Source organism: Triticum urartu, chromosome 2, assembly GCF_003073215.2.
Source record: "Triticum urartu cultivar G1812 chromosome 2, Tu2.1, whole genome shotgun sequence".
In the NCBI taxonomy this organism is placed as follows: Eukaryota; Viridiplantae; Streptophyta; class Magnoliopsida; order Poales; family Poaceae; genus Triticum; species Triticum urartu.
The window spans coordinates 215921648-215944377 of record NC_053023.1 but is presented as its reverse complement, the minus strand read 5'-3'; positions in this window follow the sequence as shown (position 1 = coordinate 215944377).

Genomic DNA, 22730 nt, shown 5'->3' with positions numbered 1-22730 from the left:
AGGTAGAAAGGGACACCAGAGGACATAGGAGCGCCGGAATGCAAAACGGACAACGGGGAAAATGCTCGGATACATGAGACGAATGCGTATGCAAATGCAATGCACATGATGACATGATATGAGATGCATGACAAAGACAAAACACACGGAGACAAAACCCCGACAACGAGGAAAATAACATAACTTAGTGCCGGAAACGGCAAGAGTTTAAGTACAAATAAGGTATGTTACATCCGGGGTGTTACAACACTCCACCACTATGAAAGGATCTCGTCCTGAGATCTAGGACTGGAAAAACTCCGACTACTCAGAACAGAGGTGATCCTCGCGTTCCCAGGTGGCTTCACGGTCGGAATGATGTGACCACTTGACTTTCAGGAATTTGATTGACTTGTTGCGAGTCTTGCGCTCGGTTTCTTGAAGAATAGCAACGGGGTGCTCACGATAAGACAGGTCTTCTTGGAGATCAATGTCTTCGAAGTTGACGGTGCGGTCAGGAGTCTTGAAACACTTGCGGAGCTGAGACACGTGAAACACGTCGTGCACGTTTGCAAAGTTGGAGGGAAGCTCAAGTTGATAGGCGAGATCGCCTCTTTTGCTGACGATCTTGAAAGGACCCACGTATCTAGGGGCAAACTTCCCTTTGATACCGAAGCGACGAGTACCTTTCATTGGAGAGATGCGGAGGTAGACATGGTCTCCGATCTCGAAAGCCAAGTCACGATGCTTGCTACCATAGTAACTCTTCTGGCGCGATTGCGCGGCTTTGAGATTATCACGAATGACTTTGCACATCTCTTCTGCCTCTGTGATCAAGTCATTGCCGAGAAGTTGACGTTCACCAGTCTCTGACCAGTTAAGAGGAGTACAACACTTCTTGCCATAGAGAATCTCAAATGGGGCCTTGTCCGAACTCGCTTGGAAGCTGTTGTTGTAGGAGAACTCGGCATATGGAAGACAATCTTCGCACTTCATACCGAAAGAGATGACGCAAGCCCTGAGCATATCTTCGAGAATTTGATTTACTCGCTCGACTTGGCCACTGGTTTGAGGATGAAAAGCTGTGCTGAAGCGAATGTTGGTGCCCATGGCCTTCTGAAAAGAATCCTAGAACTTGGAGGTGAAGATGCTGCCACGATATGAAGAAATCAACTGCGGAATGCCATGCAGAGAGACAATCCGGGAGGTATATAGCTCTGCCAAATGAGCTGCTGTGATAGATTCTTTGATAGGAAGGAAATGAGCCACTTTAAAGAGTTTGTCAATGACAACGAAGATAGCATCATTGCCATGCTTGGACTTTGGAAATCCAGTCATGAAGTCCACCTCAATGTGGTCAAACTTCCATTCTGGAATGGCAAGAGGTTGGAGGAGACCAGCTGGTCATTGGTGTTCTGCTTTCACTCTTCTGCAGACATCACATTCATTCACGAACTGAGCAATCTCACGCTTCATTCGAGTCCATCAATACGACTGCTTGAGGTCATGGTACATCTTTGTACTTCCAGGGTGAATAGAGAGGAGTGAATTGTGAGCCTCGTTCATAATGACTTTACGAAGATCACCTTTAGGCACAACAATGCGATCCTCGAAGAATAGAGTATCCTTGTCATCAAGGCGATAGCACTTGTAATTAGGTTAACTCTTGGCAATCCCAATCTTCACCTTCTTCACCATAGCATCAAGAAGTTGAGCCTCACGAATCTGATCCAAAGTAGGAGAGACTTGGAGGTTTGCCAGAAATCCTTGAGGAACAACTTGAAGGTTGAGTTTGCGGAAAGCTTCACAAAGCTCGGGTTGGTAAGGCTTGAGAATCAGACTGTTGCACTAAGCCTTCCTGTTCAATGCGTCAGCAATTACATTGGCCTTGCCTGGAGTATATTCAATACTCGGATTATACTGTTGAATCATTTCGACCCAACGAGTCCGCTTGAGGTTAAGATTAGGCTGAGTGAAGACGTACTTGAGACTCTTGTGGTCAGTAAAGATGTCCACTTTTCTTCCCAATAAGAGATGTCTCCAAGTTAAAAGAGCATGCACAACTGCCGCCAACTCGAGGTCATGAGTGGGGTAGTTCTTTTCATTAGGCTTCAACTGGCGAGAGGTATAGGCCACAACTTTCTTCTCTTGCATCAACACTGCACCAAGACCTTGAAAGGAAGCATCACAGAAGACCTCAAACGGTTTGGATTCATCAAGAGGAGTCAGATCTGGAGTAGTGACTAACTTCTCTTTCAGGGTGTTGAAAGCGATGTCACATTCAGGAGACCAGACGTACTTTACATGCTTCTAGATAAGGTTGGAAAGAGGCTTCGCAATCTTTGAGAAGTTCTCGACGAACCTTCGACAATAGCTTGCGAGACCAAGGAAGCTGCGGAGTTGCTTCACATTCTGAGGTGGTTCCCAATTCACAATTGCAAACACCTTCTTAGGATTAACCGCTATGCCCTTGGCAGAGATGATATGTCCAAGGTAGAGAACCTCATCGAGCCAAAACTCGCACTTTGAAAACTTGGCATAGAACTGATGTTCTCTGAGTTTATCCAGCACCAAACGCAAGTGCTTGGCATGATCCTCCTTGTTCTTGGAAAAGACCAAACTGTCATCGAGGTAGACCAAGACGAAGTCATTTGTGTAGGCGTTGAAGATGAAATTCATCATGCGAGAGAATGTTGGCGGAGCGTTGACGAGGCCAAAAGACATGACAGTGTATTCATATGAACCATAGCTTGTTCTGAATGCTGTCTTAGGGATATCTTGTTCACGAATGTGAATCTGATGATAGCCCGTACGGATATCAAGCTTGGAGAATACTTGAGCACCTTTGAGTTGTTCAAACAGCTCATTGATGTTGGGAAGTGGGTACTTGTTCTTTATGGTCTTCTTGTTCAATGGACCATAGTCGACACAAAGTCGGTCCGTTCCATCCTTCTTCTTCACAAAAAGAACTCCACAACCCCACGGAGAAGAACTTGGTCGGATGAGACCCCTACGCTCTTGAATATCGAGTTGTTTCTTCAGCTCCTTCAACTCTTCAGGTCCAAGCTTGTATGGACGTTTGCAAACAGGTTCCGTGCCAGGCTCAAGATCGATGACGAATTCAACTGGCCGGTGCGGAGGCATTCCTGGAAGCTCTTTTGGAAAGACATCTTGATATTCGCAAACGACTGGAATTTGAGAGATGGCATCCAGCTCGCCCTTCTCATTGAGAGAAAACAGTCGAATGGTATCATCCCTTGCGGCAAAGACAATTACATCCTCAGACGGATGAGTCAATTGAATCTGCCTGGCAGCACAATCAAGGTGAGCCTTGTGCTTAGAAAGCCAGTCCATTCCAAGAATAAGATTGATATCCGAGTTACCAAGGACCATTGGCGAAGAAAGAAACTTATAGTCGCCCAACGTGATAGTAACATCCGGAGACATCATTTTGGTTTTCATGAACAAACCCGGAGAAGAAACCGCTATCGGCTTAGGCAAATCAACAGTATGCACATCATGCATGGATGCAAAAGGCTTCGATAAAAATGACAAAGATGCATCAGTGTCAAAAAGAACTTTTGCAGGAATATCATTAACATGAAGGTTACCCATAATCACATCTAACGAGTCCTCTGCCTGAGCTGCATTCATCATGTTGATCTTAGCAGACTTGGGGTTATGATTGACCACTGCAGTGCTGGCAGATCTCACAGGAGGAGGAGGAAGACACCTCTGATTGAAGCATTTGTTGGCATAGACCCTTCTGCTGACACTTGTTGCACGTGACCTCCGAGAGCGGACGGTGATACAGAGCACCTGATCTTGGAGCTTGAGACGAAGTCTTGTTCTGAAAGCCTGGGTTGGGTGGGTGGGAAGATCCATTGCCACCTTTGCTCTTCTGCTGATAAGGCTGACGGAACGGAGGAGGAGGCAGCCAATACTTTTACTGCTTAGAAGCCAATTGAGTTGAGGAAGCAGGAGTTGCATCTCTGACTTGCTTCTTGGAAGCATCGCACTTTAGTTGAGCAGTCTCTTGTTTCATTGCCATATTGTAGAACTCATCGTACTTCTTCGGCTCAAAAAGGACGAGAGCTAGTTGGAGATCTTCTCTGAGGCCACCCCTGAACTGATAAATCATGCTCCTCTCGTCAGGGACGTCTTACTTGGTGAAACGAGCAAGCCTCTGGAACAGAATGTTATACTGGTAAACAGACAAGCTGCCTTGCTTCAAGTTGCGGAATTCCTCACGCTTGCTCTCAACAACACTCTGAGGAATGTGATGAGCTTTGAAGTCTTGACGGAATTCACCCCAAGTAATCATACGGCCTCCTCTGGAATCTTTGTATTGCTGAAACCATTCTGCAGCTTGGTCGTTGAGTTGGAAGGAGGCAAACTTGACAAAGTCCTCAGGCCTGACGTTGCTGCACTCGAAATGCTTGCAGATATCCATGAGCCAATCATCAGCGTCTGAGGCCTCGACACAGTTGCTGAAGGTCTTTGGCTGGTTAGCAAGGAACTGGTTGAGTGTAGCAAACTGATTCTGATTGTTGCCATGGCCATGATTCCCTTGGTTACGCTCTTGCAGAATTTGCATGATCAGCTGCGTGTTTGCATTGGTAGTGGCCATCACAGCTTGCCATGCCTCCAGAGGTGGAGGTGGTGGTGGCAGATCAGGATTCGGAGTCATGCGCGTTGGAGGAGCCATCCTGGAGAGGGTGACATCCGTTAGCATCTTGACAAACAAATATTCAAGCTGAATCAAATGGATCAAAATTGCAACATATAGTATTCACATCCGAACAGAATGAAGAATGCATTCCAATTGAAATGGTCACATTTCCATAAATTGAGAAGCCACTTAGATAGAGGTAGAAGAATAAAACAACAAGGTACGGACAAGAACAAATACTTGGTGAGGATTACCCAATCACAAACCAAATATCCGCGGAAGAAAAGCTAGAGCTACAAGAATTCCCACCTATGAAACTCCCAAACCTTTCCGGTTATGCAATCAGGTGTTGGGGATACAGGGGAAGCATAATATCTCACCCAAAGCTAGCAAATCCTACATCCAGATGTATCCATCCTTCAACACATAACCAAGAAAACTTCAGAAATCATTTACCTCAACCTTCGAAAAGCATCTGTTATATGAGTTATGGCAATACTCCCGAACTCCTGCCCCAGTACTGGGTGGCGTCGAGGTTATCTCACCAACAACTGCATAAAAGAGATTTTCGATGTCGGCGAAACTCAGGTATTCCAGAATCTCAACGATAAAATTGTGACGACAACACCTCGGAGCTCAACTCCCCGGGACACTGCCACAACCCCTAAATGTCAGGAGGCACCAAGAACAATGTTCTCGTCACAAAACCATCCAAACGATTCCAAGATACCCGCGTGATCATAATTTTTTTAGTGAAATTTGAGAAGAGAAGAGTCAAAACGTCAGGATGCCTCACCAGAGTGACGAAGGGACTGAGGAGTAAAAAGAATCCTACTCTCTGATATATATATAATCCTAAATGACTCAAAACATTTTTCTAGACTCAACAACGCTAGCGATTCGATCAAGCAGGGGGCTCCTAAGGTCGGGGAAGGCTCTGATTACCAACTTGTAACGCCCTCGATGCGGCTATATCTCCCACGTGTCGAAGCACGACTTAGAGGCATAACTACATTGAAAGCAATGTCGCAAGTGAGGTAATCTTCGCAAACAACCCATGTAATACAATAAGGGAAAAGATACATAGTTGGCTTACACTCGCCACGTCACACAATGCATAAATAAGTCATTACATTCATCCAAATACACTCAAGGTCCGACTACGGAACCAAAAATGAAGATAAACCCCAAATGCAACATAGTCCCCGATCGCCCCAACTGGGCACCACTACTGATCATCTGGAAAAGACACGTAGTAACGACGAGAGTCTTCATCGAACTCCCACTTGAGCTCAATCGCATCACCTGGAGCGGTATCATCGGTCCCTGCATCTGGTTTTGGAAGTAATCTATGAGTCATGGGGACTCAGAAATCTCACACCGTCACGATCAAGACTATTTAAGCTTATAGGAAGGGTAAAGGTATGATGTGGAGCTGCAGCAAGCGACTAGCATATTTGGTGGCTAACATATGCGCAAAAGAGAGCGAGAAGAGAGGGCAAAGGCACGGTCGAACAACTATGATCAAGAAGTGATCCTAGAACAACCTACGTCAAGCATTACTCCAACACCGTGTTCACTTCCCGGACTCCGCCAAGAAGAGACCATCACGGTTACACACACGGTTGGTGCATTTTAATTAAGTTAAGTTTCAGGTTATCTACAACCGGACATTAACAAATTCCCATCTGCCCATAACCGCGGGCACGGCTTTTGAAAGTTCAAATCCCTGCAGGGGAGTCCCAACTTAGCCCATCACAAGCTCTCACGGTCAACGAAGGATATTCCTTCTCCCAAGACAATCCGATCAGACTCGGCATCCCGGTTACAAGACATCTCGACAATGGTAAAACTAAACCAGCAACACCACCCAGATGTGTCGACAATTCCCGATAGGAGCTGCACATATCTTGTTCCTAGGGCACACCAGATGAGCAAGACGTCGGCTAGGGCAGCCCAGAGTTGCCCCTGGTAGCCCCGGACATCGCTCAGTTGGACCAACACTTAGAGAAGCACTGGCCCCGGGGGGTTAAAATAAAGATGACCCTTGAGTCCGCGAAACCCAAGGGAAAAGGCTAGGTGGCGAATGGTAAAACCAATGTTGGGCATTGCTGTAATAGTTTTATTCAAGGCGAAGTGTCAAGGGGTTCCCATTATAACCCAACCGTGTAAGGAACGCAAAATCCGGGAACATAACACGCATACGACGGAAACTAGGGCGGCAAGAGTGGAACAAAACACCAGGCATAAGGCCGAGCCTTCCACCCTTTACCAAGTATATAGGTGCATTAAGATAAAAAAGATAATATTATGATATCCCAACAATAAACATGTTCCAACAAGGAACGATCTCCAATCTTCACCTGCAACTAGCAACGCTATAAGAGGGGCTGGGCAAAGCGGTAACATAGCCAAACAACGGTTTGCTAGGACATGGTGGGTTAGAGGTTTGACATGGCAATTCGGGAGGCATGATAAGCAAGTGGTAGGTATCGTAGCATAGGCTTAGCAAAAGAGCGAGCATCTAGCAAGCAAAGATAGAAGTGATTTCGAGGGTATGGTCATCTTGCCTGCAAAGTTCTTAGAGTTGCCTTGATCCTCGTAAGAATACTCATCGGGCTCCTTGATCACGTACTCGTCTCCCGGCTCTACCCAAGCGAGAACAACAAGCAAAAGGAACACAATCAACCACGTGCAATGCACAAACAACATGATGCAAAAACATGGTATGATATGCGGGATGCGATATGTGATGCATATGCAAGATTTGGAAAGGAATGATTGAACCTGGCGTCAACTTGGAAAACCAAGAGTGCCACTAGAAAGGTGAGTTGATTTCGGTCGAAATTGATATAAAGATCACCGGAATCGGATGCACGGTTTGGAAATGGCAAGCAAAACAAATATGGCACCGGTCTGCGATAATCAGCACGAGACCATCTAAATGCATCAAGAACAACATGCTACAGCACTCCAACATGACAAAAAAATACATGGCAGGGATCCACTCATGATGCTTGACAAAATATGAACACTAAGCTACGGCCAATTCACTCAATAGCTGGTTCAAACAAGCATGGTAAAAGTGCAAAAGATAACAGGTTACAGACTTACTGAAATTAATAGCAAGTCAGGAATTTATCATCAGGAAGCAATGTTTAGAGCATGATAACTACATGCTACAGGAACATATCATGGCAAAGCAAGTCATGGAATGAAGCTACTCAAAGCACATAACAAAAGGCCCTTAGTGACCATAAACCAAAAGGGATCAGAAAATACAATTGCAAGCATGTGAACATAGCAAAAACATAAACAGATTCAGACTTAGTGAAAAACTGGAGCATGGCAAAACAGATAACGAGTAGGCATGTTTACGAGCTCGAAGCACTCACTACGAGGCATTGCATGACAAACTAAGAATACACCCAGCAAAGAGACATGGCATAGAAGCTAGACATGGCAAGAACAACAACATAGGATGCACGGATCAACAACAACAAGCTCGGCAAAATTGCTAAACATGTTAATAATCTGCCATGAACATTTTATAGCAAAAGTAGATCTCGATTGACTCAAGCTAGGGTGCTCCATAATTGCAAACAAAGACATGGATGAATATAGCACAACAATATCTACAAAACATCCTTACTGATCATGCTCAAAAGAGGCACGGATCACTAGGAAACAACATAAACATATGGCATAAAAATAATGACAGGGCAAGGACTTAGTGAAATTCTAAGTCCCTGAAATCAGCATCATTGAGTAAGCTACTTTGCATGTTTGTGCTAGTCGCCACATAGATCAAAAAAATCCATGGCATACACCCCTGTAAAGATAACATGGCATACTTCAAAACACATATAGAGCTCAGGATCATATCATGCACACATTAATCATGGCAAAAATGACAAAAGTGCATTTGCTGAAACAGATCTGAAACTATCATCACATAGCCCTCTTCCAACAGCATTTCGGGCATCAAGATGAGCTCAAATGAAAATGATGCAACGAGATGAAATGATGTACCCGTCGAGACGAACATTTTGATATGCTACACGCATGAATCGGAGCTACGATGAGGAAGTTATGGCATGTCAAAGTATGCAAAAAAAATTAGGGTTAGGGACGAAAAAGTCAACTGAGTCTAGATCTCAGATCCAGAACGCATAGACTACGAGGTTGAACTTGAGCTCGCCAGAACAGTTCTTCTCGCTGGAGATCGAGGCGGCCGGAGGAGAGGTGGCCGGAGGAGGACGCCGGAGATGTTGCTGGACTTGGCGTTCGCCGGCGAGGAGGACGACGGCGGAGCGGAGCGGCTCGGCTCGGGTTGGCGGAGAGCGGTGGTCGTCGGCGAGGTGGTGGTCGCCGGCGCGGTGGCCCGCGGACACCGACACGGAGGTGGACCGGGGCGGCTCGGGCAAGGAGCCAGGCGAGGAGGCGCGATGGACGTGCGGGCTCCAGAGGGCCAGCAACGGGCCGCGCGGGCCTGGCGGCGGAGAGAGCGGCCGGTGCCACGTGGCGGTGCCTCAGTGGCCGTGGGCGGCGGCGGACGCGGTGTCCGGCACGGCGGACATGTCCGGCTCGCGACGAGGTAGATGGACTAGGGTTAGGGTGGAAGAAGACCCGGGATTTCGGAGGAGGGGCTATTTATAGAGGTAGGAGGAGGTAGGAAGCTCCAAAGGAGGTGCGGTTTTCGGCCACGCGATCGTGATCGAACGATCTAGATGATGGAGGAGGTTTAGGTGGGTTTTTGGGCCAAATTGGAGGGGTGTTGGGCTGCAACACACACTAGGCCTTTTCGGTGCCTCGGTTAACCGTTGGACTATCAAACGAAGTCCAAATGGTATGAAACTTGACAGGCGGTCTACCGGTAGTAACCAAGGCCGCATGACAAGTCTCGGTCCAATCCTAAAACGTTTAAAACCCACACACGAAAAGAGGTAGAAAGGGACACCAGAGGACATAGGAGCGCCGGAATGCAAAACGGACAACGGGGAAAATGCTCGGATACTTGAGACGAACGCATATGCAGATGCAATGCACATGATGACATGATATGAGATGCATGACAAAGACAAAACACACGGAGACAAAAACCCGACAACGAGGAAAATAACATAACTTAGTGTCGTAAACGGCAAGAGTTTGAGTACAAATAAGGTAGGTTACATCCGGGGTGTTACACAAGGACTCACTGGAAGATATCCCAACACAACTCTAAAAATAAAAATAAGTCATAGAAGCATCATATTACAAGCCAGGGGCCTCGAGGGCTCGAATACAAGAGCTTGATCATAGACGAGTCAGCGGAAGCAACAATATCTGAGTACAGACATAAGTTAAACAAGTTTGCCTTAAGAAGGCTAGCACAAACTGGGATACAGATCGAAAGAGGTGCAGGCCTCCTGCCTGGGATCCTCCTAAACTACTCCTGGTCGCCGTCAGCGGGCTGCACGTAGTAGTAGGCACCTCCCGAGTAGTATTAGTCGTCATCGTCAGTGCCGTCTGGCTCCTGGGCTCCAACGTCTGGTCGCAGCAATCAAGTATAGAAAGGGGGAAAAGAGGGAGCAAAGCAACCGTGAGTACTCATCCAAAGTACTCGCAAGCAAGGAGCTACACTGCATATGTATGCATTGGTATCAAATGGATTAAGGGTATCATATGTGGACTGAACTGCAGAATGCCGGAATAAGAGGGGGATAGCTAGTCCTTTCGAAGACTACGCTTCTGGCCACCTCCATCTTGCAGCAGGAGAAGAGAGTAGATGGTAAGTTCACCAAGTAGCATCGTGTAGCATAATCCTACCCGGCGGTCCTCTCCTCGTCGCCCTATTAGAGAGCGACCACCGGGTTGTATCTGGCACTTGGAAGGGTGTGTTTTATTAAGTATCCGGTTCTAGTTGTCATAATTTCAAGGTACAACTCCAAGTTGTTCTGTTACCGAAGATCACGGCTATTTGAATAGATTAACTTCCCTGCAGGGGTGCACCACATTTCCCAACACGCTCGATCCCCTTTGTCCGGACACACTATTCTAGGTCATGCCCGGCCTCGGAAGATCAACATGTCGCAGCCCTACCTAGTCACAACAGAGAGGTCAGCACGCCGGTCTAAATCCTATGGCGCAGGGGTCTGGGCCCATCGCCCTTTGCACACCTGCATGTTGCGAACGCGACCGGAAGCAGAACTAGCCCCCATAAAACAAGAGCAGGCTTACGGTCCAATCCGGCACGCGCCGCTCAGTCGCTGACGTCACGAAGGCTTCGGCTGATACCACGACGTCGAGTGCCCATAACTGTCCCCGCGTAGATGGTTAGTGCGTATAGGCTAGTGGCCAGACTCATATCAAATACCAAGATCTCGTTAAACGTGTTATCTTGAAATAACCGCGAACACCGACCAGGGCCAGGCCCACCTCTCTCCTAGGTGGTCTCAACCTGCCCTGTCGGGAAAGTATGTCCTTCCAGCCCCCAATTCGTGAATCAACCGTGGGTACTCCTCGAGCCGACCCGTCTTTTTTCACCACAAATATCATATATTATGTATAAGTATATACCCGTGACCACCTCCCAAGTGATCACGGCCCGATAATATAGCATGGAGACAGACAAGAATGTAGGGCCACTGATGATAATCTAGCATCCTATACTAAGCATTTAGGATTGCAGGTAAGGTATCAACAGTTGTAGCAACAATGACAAGCTATGCAATAGAATAGGATTAACAGAAAGCAGTAACATGCTACACTACTCTAATGCAAGCAGTATAGAGGAGAGTAGGCGATATCTGGTGATCAGGGGGGGCTTGCCTGGTTGCTCTGGCAAGAGAGAGGGGTCGTCAACACCATAGTCGTACTGGGTAGGAGCAGCATCGGTCTTGGTGTCTAGCGAGAGAAGAGGGGGAAGAAACAATAAATATAATGCAAACAAATGCATGATGATGCATGACATGACAAAGCGTGATGTTAGGTGTGCCCTAACGCGGTATGAGGTGGTACCGGTGAAGGGGGAAACATCCGGGAAAATGACCTGGTGTTTCACGTTTTCGGAGAGATGAACCGGAGGGGGAAAGTTGCATGTTCGCTATGCTAGGGATGCGTGGCGGACGAAGGGGCTGCGTATCCGGATTTGTCTCGTCGTTCTGAGCAACTTTCATGTACAAAGTTTTTTCATCCGTGCTACGGTTTATTTTATATTAATTTTGAAAGGATTAAATCATTTTTAGGATTTATTTAATTATTTTAATTCAACATTATCCAGAATAGTGTTTGCTGACGCCAACATGACGTCAGCATGATATCAGCAGTTGACCTGGTCAACCTAACAGGTGGGTCCCACTTGTGGTGACAAAAGACGGGTCGGCTCGAGGAGTACCGCGGTTGATTCACGAATTGGGGGCTGGAAGGACATACTTTCCCGACAGCCCTCTGTGTGGATCTTTGTGGCGAAGCGACAGGGCAGGTTGAGACCACCTAGGAGAGAGGTGGGCCTAGCACTGGTCGGCGTTCGCGGTTATTTCAAGATAACATGTTTAACGAGATCTTGGTATTTGATCTGAGTCTGGCCACTGGCCTATACACACTAACCATCTACGTGGGGACAGTTATGGGCACTCGACGTCGTGGTATCAGCCGAACCCTTCGTGACGTCAGCGACTGAGCGGCGCGCGCCGGATTGGACCGTAAGCCTGCTCTTGTATTAAGGGGGCTAGTTCTGCTTCCGGCCGCGTTCGCAACATGCAGGTGTGCAAAGGGTGATGGGACCAGACCCCTGCGCCATAGGATTTAGACTGGCGTGCTGACCTCTCTGTTGTTCCTAGGTAGGGCTGCGACGTGTTGATCTTCCGAGGCCGGGCATGACCCAGAAAAGTGTGTCCGGACAAAGGGGATCGAGCGTGTTGGCAAATGTGGTGCACCCCTGCAGGGAAGTTAATCTATTCGAATAGACGTGATCTTCGGTAACAGGATGACTTGGAGTTGTACCTTGACCTTATAACAACTAGAACCGGATACTTCATAAAACACACCCTTCCAAGTGCCAGATACAACCCGGTGGTCGCTCTCTAACAGGGCGACGAGGAGAGGACCGCCGGGTAGGATTATGCTACACGATGCTACTTGGTGAACTTACCATCTACTCTCTTCTCCTGCTGCAAGATGGAGGAGGCCAGAAGCGTAGTCTTCGAAAGGTCTAGCTATCCCCCTCTTATTCCGGCATTCTGCAGTTCAGTCCACATATGATACCCTTAATCCATTTGATACCAATGCATACATATGTAGTGTAGCTCCTTGCTTGCGAGTACTTTGGATGAGTACTCACGGTTGCTTTGCTCCCTCTTTTCCCCCTTTCTATACTCGATTGCTGCGACCAGACGTTGGAGCCCAGGAGCTAGATGCCACTGACGATGACGAGTACTACTACTCGGGAGGTGCCTACTACTACGTGCAGCCCGCTGACGGCGACCAGGAGTAGTTTAGGAGGATCCCAGGCAGGAGGCCTGCGCCTCTTTCGATCTGTATCCCAGTTTGCGCTAGCCTTCTTAAGGCAAACTTGTTTAACTTTTGTCTGTACTCAGATATTGTTGCTTCCGCTGACTCATCTATGATCGAGCTCTTGTATTCGAGCCCTCGAGGCCCCTGGCTTGTAATATGATGCTTGTATGACTTTTTTTTATTTGTAGAGTTGTGTTGTGATATCTTCCCGTGATTCCCTGATCTTGATCGTACACGTATGATTAGTGTACGATTGAATCGGGGGCGTCACAAGTTGGTATCAGAGCCGACTGCCTGTAGGAATTCCCCTTCCACACTCGTTGGCTGAAGTTGAGACTAGACATTACGTTTTTTTTACTAACATGGTTGTGTGCCTTACGGGCCCACGTCGCCATCTCGGTGGTATTAGGATCTTTTACTCCTCGATCCTTACTCTGGGACTCTGAACTCTCTCCTACTCGGGTTAAACGATTTTACTAAGTCTAACATTAGGATCCCGTGACCACGTTCACCCTAAAGTTGGATAAGCCCTAGTTATTCTTTAGAGTGGTATTTGACATTATTCACATTGTCATTTGAGTCCTGTGAAAACATCTTTGTTTTCAGATGGAACCCATGAGACAAGTCGTGCACCACACGACGGCCATTGGTGCCTCTGAAGGAAATATGCCCTAGAGGCAATAATAAAGTTATTATTTATTTCCTTATATCATGATAAATGTTTATTATTCATGCTAGAATTGTATTAACCGGAAACATAATACATGTGTGAATACATAGACAAACAAAGTGTCACTAGTATGCCTCTACTTGACTAGCTCGTTAATCAAAGATGGTTATGTTTCCTAACCATGGACAAAGAGTTTTTATTTGATTAACGGGATCACATCATTAGGTGAATGATCTGATTGACATGACCCATTCCATTAGCTTAGCACCCGATCGTTTAGTATGTTGCTATCGCTTTCTTCATGACTTATACATGTTCCTATGCCTATGAGATTATGCAACTCCCGTTTGCCAGAGGAACACTTTGTGTGCTACCAAACGTCACAACGTAAATGGGTGATTATAAAGGTGCTCTACAGGTGTCTCCAAAAGTACATGTTGGGTTGCCGTATTTCGAGATTAGGATTTGTCACTCCGAATGTCGGAGAGGTATCTCTGGGCCCTCTCGGTAATGCACATCACATAAGCCTTGCAAGCATTACAACTAATGAGTTAGTTGCAAGATGATGTATTACGAAACGAGTAAAGAGACTTGCCGGTAACGAGATTGAACTAGGTATTGAGATACCGACGATCGAATCTCGGGCAAGTAACATACCAATGACAAAGGGAACAACGTATGTTGTTATGCGGTCTGACCGATAAAGATCTTCGTAGAATATGTAGGAGCCAATATGAGCATCCAGGTTCCGCTATTGGTTATTGACCGGAGACGTGTCTCGGTCATGTCTACATTGTTCTCGAACCCGTAGGGTCCGCATGCTTAAGGTTTTGATGATAGTTATATTATGAGTTTATGAGTTTTGATGTACCGAAGTTAGTTCGGAGTCCCGGATGTGATCACGGACATGACGAGGAGTCTCGAAATGGTCGAGACATGAAGATTGATATATTGGACGGCTATATTCGGACACCGGAAGTGTTCCGGTGAAGTTTCAGATAAAACCGGAGCACCGGGAGGTTAGCGGAACCCCCCGGGGGGTTAATGGGCCTCATGGGCCTAAAGTGGAGAAGAGGAGGGGCTGCCAGGGCAGGCCGCGCGCCCCCTCTCCCCCTAGTCCGAATTGGACAAGGAGGGAGGGGCGGCGCCCCCCCCCCTTTTTTCCTTCTCTCCTTCCCCCTCTCCTACTTGGACAAGGAAAGGGAGGGGAGTCCTACTCCCGGTAGGAGTAGGACTCCTCCTGCGCGCCTCCTACTAGGGCCGGCCGCACCCCCCCTTGGATCCTTTATATACGGAGGCAAGGGGCACCCCTAGACACACAAGTTGATCCACGTGATCATATTCTTAGCCATGTGCGATGCCCCCTTCCACCATAATCCTCGATAACATTGTAGCGGTGCTTAGGCGAAGCCCTGCGACGATAGTACATCAAGATCGTCACAACGCCGTCGTGCTGACGGAACTCTTCCCCGACACTTTGCTGGATCGGAGTCCGGGGATCGTCATCGAGCTGAACGTGTGCTAAAACTCGGAGGTGCCGTAGTTTCGGTGCTTGATCGGTCGAGCCGTGGAGACGTACGACTACATCAACCAAAATCAATGCTTCCGTTGTCGATCTACAAGGGTACGTAGATCACACTCTCCTCCTCTCGTTGCTATGCATCACCATGATCTTGCGTGTGCGTAGGAAATTTTTTGAAATTACTATGTTCCCCAACAGTGGTATCAGATCCTAGGTTTTATATGTTGATGTTATATGCACGAGTAGAACACAAGTGAGTTGTGGGCGATATAAGTCATACTGCTTACCAGCATGTCATACTTTGGTTCGGCGGTATTGTTGGATGAAGCGGCCCGGACCGACATTACGCGTACGCTTACGCGAGACCAGTTCTCCCGACGTGCTTTGCACAGAGGTGGCTTGCGGGTGACAGTTTCTCCAACTTTAGTTGAACCGAGTGTGGCTACGCCCGGTCCTTGCGAAGGTTAAAACAGCACCAACTTGACAAACTATCGTTGTGGTTTTGATGCGTAGGTAAGATTGGTTCTTGCTTAAGCCCGTAGCAGCCACGTAAAACTTGCAACAAACAAAGTAGAGGACGTCTAACTTGTTTTTGCAGGGCATGTTGTGATGTGATATGGTCAAGACATGATGCTAAATTTTATTGTATGAGATGATCATGTTTTGTAACCGAGTTATCGGCAACTGGCAGGAGCCATATGGTTATCGCTTTATTGTATGCAATGCAATCGCGCTGTAATGCTTTACTTTATCACTAAGCGGTAGCGATAGTCATGGAAGCATAAGATTGGCGAGACGACAACGATGCTACGATGGAGATCAAGATGTCGCGCCGGTGACGATGGTGATCACGACAGTGCTTCGAAGATGGAGATCACAAGCACAAGATGATGATGGCCATATCATATCACTTATATTGATTGCATGTGATGTTTATCTTTTATGCATCTTATCTTGCTTTGATTGACGGTAGCATTATAAGATGATCTCTCACTAATTATCAAGAAGTGTTCTCCCTGAGTATGCACCGTTGCAAAAGTTCTTCGTGCTGAGACACCACGTGATGATCGGGTGTGATAGGCTCTACGTTCAAATACAACGGGTGCAAAACAGTTGCACACGCGGAATACTCAGGTTATACTTGACGAGCCAAGCATATACAGATATGGCCTCGGAACACGGAGACCGAAAGGTCGAGCGTGAATCATATAGTAGATATGATCAACATAGTGATGTTCACCAATGAAACTACTCCATCTCACGTGATGATCGGACATGGTTTAGTTGATTTGGATCACGTAATCACTTAGAGGATTAGAGGGATGTCTATCTAAGTGGGAGTTCTTTAAGTAAATTAATTGAACCTAAATTTATCATGAAACTTAGTACCTGATAGTATCTTGCTTGTTTATGCTTGATTGTAGATAGATGGCTCGTGCTGTTGTTCCGTTGAATTTTAATGCGTTCCTTGAGAATGCAAAGTTGAAAGATGATGGTAGCAATTACACGGACTGGGTCCGTAACTTGAGGATTATCCTCATTGCTGCACAGAAGAATTACGTCATGGAAGCACCGCTGGGTGCCAGGCCTGCTGCTGGAGCAACACCAGATGTTATGAACGTCTGGCAGAGCAAAGCTGATGACTACTCGATAGTTCAGTGTGCCATGCTTTACGGCTTAGAATCGGGACTTCAACGACGTTTTGAACGTCATGGAGCATATGAGATGTTCCAGGAGTTGAAGTTAATATTTCAAGCAAATGCCCGGATTGAGAGATATGAAGTCTCCAATAAGTTCTATAGCTGCAAGATGGAGGAGAACAGTTCTGTCAGTGAGCATATACTCAAAATGTCTGGGTATAATAATCACTTGATTCAATTGGGAGTTAATCTTCCAGATGATTGCGTCATTGACAGAATTCTCCAATCACTGCCACCAATCTACAAGAGCTTCGTGATGAACTATAATATGCAAGAGATGAATAAGACTATTCCTGAGCTCTTCGCAATGCTGAAAGCTGCGGAGGTAGAAATCAAGAAAGAGCATCAAGTTTTGATGGTCAACAAGACCACTAGTTTCAAGAAAAAGGGCAAAGGGAAGAAGAAGGGGAACTTCAAAAAGAACAGCAAGCAAGTTGCTACTCAAGAGAAGAAACCCAAACCTGGACCTAAGCCTGAAACTGAGTGCTTCTACTGCAAGCAGACTGGTCACTGGAAGCGGAACTGCCCCAAGTATTTGGCGGATAAGAAGGATGGCAAGGTGAAAAAGGTATATGTGATATACATGTTATTGATGTGTACCTTACTAATGCTCGCAGTAGCACCTGGGTATTTGATACTGGTTCTGTTGCTAATATTTGCAACTCGAAACAGGGACTACGGATTAAGCGAAGATTGGCTAAGGACTAGGTGACGATGCGCGTGGGAAACGGTTCCAAAGTCGATGTGATCGCAGTCGGCACGCTACCTCTACATCTACCTTCGGGATTAATATTAGACCTAAATAATTGTTATTTGGTGCCAGCGTTAAGCATGAACATTATATCTGGATCTTGTTTGATGCGAGATGGTTATTCATTTAAATCTGAGAATAATGGTTGTTCTATTTATATGAATAATATCTTTTATGGTCATGCACCCTTAAAGAGTGGTCTATTTTTATTGAATCTCGATAGTAGTGACACACATATTCATAGTGTTGAAGCCAAAAGATACAGAGTTGATAATGATAGTGCAACTTATTTGTGGCACTGCCGTTTAGGTCATATCGATGTAAAGCGCATGAAGAAACTCCATACTGATGGACTTTTGGAACCACTTGATTATGAATCACTTGGTACTTGCGAACCGTGCCTCATGGGCAAGATGACTAAAACACCATTCTCCGGTACTATGGAGAGAGCAACAGATTTGTTGGAAATCATACATATAGATGTATGTGGTCCGATGAATATTGAAGCTCGTGGCGGATATCGTTATTTTCTCACCTTCACAGATGACTTAAGCAGATATGGGTATATCTACTTAATGAAACATAAGTCTGAAACGTTTGAAAAGTTCAAAGAATTTCAGAGTGAAGTTGAAAATCATCGTAACAAGAAAATAAAGTTTCTACGATCTGATCGTGGAGGAGAATATTTGAGTTACGAGTTTGGTGTATATTTGAAACAATGCGGAATAGTTTCGCAACTCACGCCACCTGGAACACCATAGCGTAATGGTGTGTCCGAACGTCGTAATCGTACTTTACTAGATATGGTGCGATCTATGATGTCTCTTACTGATTTACCGCTATCGTTTTGGGGTTATGCTTTGGAGACGGCCGCATTCACGTTAAATAGGGCACCATCAAAATCCGTTGAGACGACGCCTTATGAACTATGGTTTGGCAAGAAACCAAAGTTGTCGTTTCTGAAAGTTTGGGGATGCGATGCTTATGTGAAAAAGCTTCAACCTGATAAGCTCGAACCCAAATCGGAGAAATGTGTCTTCATAGGATATCCAAAGGAGACTATTGGATACACCTTCTATCACAGATCCAAAGGCAAGACTTTTCTTGCTAAATTCGGAAACTTTCTGGAGAAGGAGTTTCTCTCGAAAGAAGTGAGTGGGAGGAAAGTAGAACTTGACGAGGTAACTGTACCTACTCCCTTATTGGAAAGTAGTACATCACAGAAACCTGTTTCTGTGACACCTACACCAGTTAGTGAGGAAGCTAATGATGATGATCATGAAACTTCAGAACAAGATACTACTGAACCTCGTAGATCAACTAGAGTGAGATCCACGCCAGAGTGGTACGCTAATCCTGTTCTGGAAGTCATGCTACTAGATCATGATGAACCTACGAACTATGAAGAAGCGATGGTGAGCCCAGATTCCGCAAAATGGCTTGAAGCCATGAAATCTGAGATGGGATCCATGTATGAGGACAAAGTATGGACTTTGGTTGACTTGCCCGATGATCGGCAAGCAATTGAGAATAAATGGATCTTCAAGAAGAAGACTGACGCTGACGGTAATATTACTGTTTATAAAGCTCGACTTGTCGCAAAAGGTTTTCGGCAAGTTCAAGGGATTGACTACGATGAGACCTTCTCACCCGTAGCGATGCTTAAGTCTGTCCGAATCATGTTAGCAATTGCCGCATTTTATGATTATGAAATTTGGCAGATGGATGTCAAAACTGCATTCCTGAATGGATTTCTAGAAGAAGAATTGTATATGATGCAACCAGAAGGTTTTGTCGATCCAAAGGGAGCTAACAAAGTGTGCAAGCTCCAGCGATCCATTTATGGACTGGTGCAAGCCTCTCGGAGTTGGAATAAACGCTTTGATAGTGTGATCAAAGCATTTGGTTTTATACAGACTTTTGTAGAAGCCTGTATTTACAGGAAGGTGAGTGGGAGCTCTGTAGCATTTCTGATATTATATGTGGATGACATATTACTAATTGGAAATGATATAGAATTTCTGGATAGCATAAAGGGATACTTGAATAAGAGTTTTTCAATGAAAGACCTCGGTGAAGCTGCTTACATATTAGGCATTAAGATCTATAGAGATAGATCAAGACGCTTAATTGGACTTTCACAAAGCACATACCTTGACAAAGTTTTGAAGAAGTTCAAAATGGATCAAGCAAAGAAAGGGTTCTTGCCTGTGTTACAAGGTGTGAAGTTGAGTAAGACTCAATGCCCGACCACTGCAGAAGATAGAGAAAAAATGAAAGATGTTCCCTATGCTTCAGCCATAGGCTCTATCATGTATGCAATGCTGTGTACCAGACCTGATGTGTGCCTTGCTATAAGTCTAGCAGGGAGGTACCAAAGTGATCCAGGAGTGGATCACTGGATAGCGGTCAAGAACATCCTAAAATACCTGAAAAGGACTAAGGATATGTTTCTCATATATGGAGGTGACAAAGAGCTCATCGTAAAAGGTTACATTGATGCAAGCTTTGACACTGATCTGGACGATTCTAAATCGCAAACCGGATACGTGTTTACATTAAACGGTGGAGCTGTCAGTTGGTGCAGTTCTAAACAAAGCGTTGTAGCGGGATCTACATGTGAAGCGGAGTACATAGCTGCTTCGGAAGCAGCAAATGAAGGAGTCTGGATGAAGGAGTTCATATCCGATCTAGGTGTCATACCTAGTGCATCGGGTCCAATGAAAATCTTTTGTGACAATACTGGTGCAATTGCCTTGGCAAAGGAATCCAGATTTCACAAGAGAACCAAGCACATCAAGAGATGCTTCAATTCCATCCAGGATCTAGTCCAGGTGGGAGACATAGAGATTTGCAAGATACATACGGATCTGAATGTTGCAGACCCGTTGACTAAGCCTCTTCCACGAGCAAAACATGATCAACACCAAGGCTCCATGGGTGTTAGAATCATTACTGTGTAATCTAGATTATTGACTCTAGTGCAAGTGGGAGACTGAAGGAAATATGCCCTAGAGGCAATAATAAAGTTATTATTTATTTCCTTATATCATGATAAATGTTTATTATTCATGCTAGAATTGTATTAACCGGAAACATAATACATGTGTGAATACATAGACAAACAGAGTGTCACTAGTATGCCTCTACTTGACTAGCTCGTTAATCAAAGATGGTTATGTTTCCTAACCATGGACAAAGAGTTGTTATTTGATTAACGAGATCACATCATTAGGTGAATGATCTGATTGACATGACCCATTCCATTATCTTAGCACCCGATCGTTTAGTATGTTGTTATTGCCTTCTTCATGACTTATACATGTTCCTCTGACTATGAGATTATGCAACTCCCGTTTGCCGGAGGAACACTTTGTGTGCTACCAAACGTCACAACGTAAATGGGTGATTATAAAGGTGCTCTACAGGTGTCTCCAAAAGTACATGTTGGGTTGGCGTATTTCGAGATTAGGATTTGTCACTCCGAATGTCAGAGAGGTATCTCTGGGCCCTCTCGGTAATGCACATCACATAAGCCTTGCAAGCATTACAACTAATGAGTTAGTTGCAAGATGATGTATTACGAAACGAGTAAAGAGACTTGCCGGTAACGAGATTGAACTAGGTATTGAGATACCGACGATCGAATCTCGGGCAAGTAACATACCAATGACAAAGGGAACAACGTATGTTGTTATGCGGTCTGACCGATAAAGATCTTCATAGAATATGTAGGAGCCAATATGAGCATCCAGGTTCCGCTATTGGTTATTGACCGGAGACGTGTCTCGGTCATGTCTACATTGTTCTCGAACCCGTAGGGTCCGCACGCTTAAGGTTTCGATGACAGTTATATTATGAGTTTATGAGTTTTGATGTACCGAAGTTAGTTCGGAGTCCCGGATGTGATCACGGACATGACGAGGAGTCTCGAAATGGTCAAGACATAAAGATTGATATATTGGACGGCTATATTCGGACACCGGAAGTGTTCCAGTGAAGTTTCGGATAAAATCGGAGCACCGGGAGGTTACCGGAACCCCCGGGGGGGTTAATGGGCCTCATGGGCCTAAAGTGGAGAAGAGGAGGGGCTGCCAGGGCAGGCCGCGCGCCCCCTCTCCCCCTAGTCCGAATTGGACAAGGAGGGAGGGGCGGCGCCCCCCCCTTTTTCCTTCTCTCCTTCCCCCTCTCCTACTTGGACAAGGAAAGGGAGGGGAGTCCTACTCCCGGTAGGAGTAGGACTCCTCCTGCGCGCCTCCTACTAGGGCCGGCCGCACCCCCCCCCTTGGATCCTTTATATACGGAGGCAAGGGGCACCCCTAGACACACAAGTTGATCCACGTGATCATATTCTTAGCCGTGTGCGGTGCCCCCTTCCACCATAATCCTCGATAACATTGTAGCGGTGCTTAGGCGAAGCCCTGCGACGATAGTACATCAAGATCGTAACCACGCCGTCGTGCTAACGGAACTCTTCCCTGACACTTTGCTGGATCGGAGTCCGGGGATCGTCATCGAGCTGAACGTGTGCTAAAACTCGGAGGTGCCGTAGTTTCGGTGCTTGATCGGTCGGGCCGTGGAAACATACGACTACATCAACCAAAATCAACGCTTCCGTTGTCGATCTACAAGGGTACGTAGATCACACTCTCCTCCTCTCGTTGCTATGCATCACCATGATCTTGCGTGTGCGTAGGAAATTTTTTGAAATTACTACGTTCCCCAACAGCCTCAGGATCACCTGCTGTGTTGGTTGAGATGATGACCTATCTGGGTTATCGCTGGCACCCTGAGTACACCATCTACGAGGAGTACCAGGACTTCAACCAGGAGTAGTACCGTGTCATCGTCCACCTCTACTCTCGGGAGTATGACTCCACTACCGTGTGGCACACTGCTCATGGTGTTTGAGTGACTATCGACATGGCGGTCCATGATGC